The sequence below is a fragment of the Cryptotermes secundus genome, unplaced genomic scaffold (genome assembly GCF_002891405.2).
Source record: "Cryptotermes secundus unplaced genomic scaffold, Csec_1.0 scaffold1133, whole genome shotgun sequence".
NCBI lineage: Eukaryota > Metazoa > Arthropoda > Insecta > Blattodea > Kalotermitidae > Cryptotermes > Cryptotermes secundus.
The window spans coordinates 258,157-261,243 of record NW_019728510.1 but is presented as its reverse complement, the minus strand read 5'-3'; positions in this window follow the sequence as shown (position 1 = coordinate 261,243).

The window sequence follows — 3,087 nt, the reverse complement described above, 5'->3', positions numbered from 1 at the left end:
CCTCGACTAGTGATATTGAACACAGTTTAAAGTATTCATTTCCCCCGCCAACCTATTTCCATTTTTGAACTGTGTTCAATATCACTAGTCGAGGAGGATGAGTTTGGCAGGGCATGTAGCACGAATGGGGAGGCGAGGACTGCATATAAGATATTAGTGGGAACGCCAGAAGGAAAGAGACTACTGGGAAGATGAAGGTGTAGGTGGCTGAACAATATTAAAATGTATCCTAGTGAGATAGGCTGGTATAGATTGGATTGGACTGATCTGGCTCTTGTGAACATAGTAATGAACCTTCGGGGTCTACAAAAGACTGGAAAATTCTTGAGTGGCTGCGCAATTGACAGCTCCTCAAGAAAGGCTCAGCTCCATAAGTAAGTTTAATGTCACTTCACCCATAATCTTTGGGTTGGATCTGAGTGAAGTTCTATTAAACTTTGTCCCCTACCATTTCCAAAAAAAAAAGTAACAGCGGAATAAGAGCCCCTGCAGCTCTGGAATACAAGAGACTAGGTTGCAAATTAATTATCTGGAGAAAGTTTGTCACCAGGCCTGGAAAGTCATAACCTTTCTTTCATATGAAACACCTGTTTAACCAAAAGCACTGAACATCGTGAACTGTAACATACATGGAATACTTGTAATTAGGAAAGCTGAAGGTGGGGAAACTTGAAAGAAAATTCTGTTTCAATTAGAGATACATTTATTAAACCTCATTTCCTCATAACTTACACTTGAAAGCCACAAAGAACACAGTTTTCTGCTTACATTCGAGTATTATAAATCATATATTGTAAGAAACAATACTCATGTTCCCATTTATTATTTTCATTAGAATGATGGAATTCGAGAATGTGAAATACACTCGCCAACAAGATTAAGACTCCATTTAATGATATAAGAAAATCTGATATATTCATCTTCACCGGTTCAGTACTGGGCAGAACGATATGGCAGAAATCTTAAAGATCTTAAAGATATGTAATGAATACTGAAAATCTGGTACCTATTCATCTTCCAGTTCAGTATTGGATACGATTATATAGCAAAAATTAATAATAATATGTCATGAGAACACTTACTGCTCAGTTCATTTATCTCTCCAGGAAATAACACTTCATGACTGCTTCTGGGAATTAGTTAGTTAGTTAGTTATTTAGAGAAAGTGGGTTTCCCCATGCACCGCGACCAGTTTGATCTATTGTTCTTCCCTCCATGATATTCTATCAGTCTCTATACCCTACCGATAAATGGTGCATACCATCAGTCCCACCGAGCAAGCAAGTTCGGCCACTTGCTTAGCGGTGTCTATAATGCTTCCCCCATCTATCAGAGGACTTAGAGACTATTGTTGGGCGGGAAACATCCTGGAATTTGGTTCAGTGATCCCCTTTTGGGGATATGAGGTTCTTTTACGTGCTGTAAAGTTACAATACAGGACACACAACTTAAAGTCCCTCACACAGAGGACTTGTTCCCTGAATTTTTCTGCCCTTAAAAATTCGACGACCTCCGCCGCGTATTTGAACCCGAGTACCACGAGTCATGAGGTGGTAACGTTACCTCTAGACTACTGAGGCCGCTAAAACAAACTCCGTGATTTTGGTAGCACTGGGAATCGAACCCGGACCTCTGGATCTGTAGCCAGGAACGCTCGCCACTAGACCACAGAGGCGGTCTTCTGGGAATTATCTGCCTGGTGCCATCTTAAGGAGGATTCAAGAACACAGAAACTGTTTTCAAGACTGATAAATTATTATAGTCATTTATTATTATATTGTCATATTATTATCTCTGTATTACTATATTATTATCATCATTTATTATTGTATTGTCATATTATTTCTGTATTATTACATACTTATTATTTAGTATTAGTATTAATCTTTGACTTGTCCCATATCATGTATGATGATCCATGGATGAAATCATTCATTCTCTTGCTTACTGCTGTGTGGTGCAGATGTGCGTTCGGTGCTTCGCTCGGTACAGTGACTCAAACTTCAATTCAGTTGTGCCTGTGTAGAAACATTTTCTACGATCTTGCGCCTCAAGCGTTTCACAACATAAAAAAAGCCTACTCAACTATCCAGCTGTGCAAGTACTACTAGTCACAATCATAGAACCAACCACTCCAAAGCTGACAACCACCATACTGGCTTCAACAATGGACCAACCACCTCTCCAGGGAACCAACTCCTGGACAAAGGTTTCTGCCAAAAGAGGACTCAAGCCTCAAGAAGACTCCTCACGTAAGGCAAAGCTTCATAAAGACGATTCACACTGGTTGAACCCCACCCTTACCCAAAACCGCTTCACAGCTCTTTCCTCCAATGAATCTATGGAGCCAAATTCATCATCTTATACTGAACCTATCCCTAAACCTCCTCCCATTTATGTAAGTGATGTCACTGTCATCCCCCCCCTCCTTCAACTACTTGATCAGACCACCCCAAAACAATATGAAATCAAAGCCCTTGCCCAAAACCAAGTCCGCATTCAACCCACTTCCCCGGATGCATACAGATCAATAGTCAAAGTCCTCGCGGAAAAGAATACCACCTTTCACACCTTTAAACCAAAAGAAGATCGCTCCTATCGTGTAGTCCTTAAAAATCTTCACTACTCTATCAATCCATCAGACTAGACTAGACTAGACTAGAGAAGCTAGGCCACACTGCAACTAATATTCACAATATCAAACATCGCCTCACAAAGCATCCTCTTCCTATGTTCTTTGTTGACCTAAAGCCTGCCCCCAACAACAAAGATATTTTCAGCATAGAATACCTTCAGCAATGCAGGATCTCATTTGAAGCCCCTAACCCCAAAAGAGACATCCCGCAATGCACAAAATGTCAACGTTACGGTCACACGAAAAACTTTTGCCACCAAAAACCCAGATGCGTAAAATGCGCCGGCCCCCATCTCACTTCCCTCTGCTTACGGAAGGAAAAATCTAATGATGTCCGTTGCGTACTCTGCAATGGCAATCATCCTGCCAATTACAAAGGCTGTCAAATATACAAGGAACTTCAGCAGAAAACCTACCCGTCCCTCCGTCCTAAGTCCTATTCTCCCCCAACT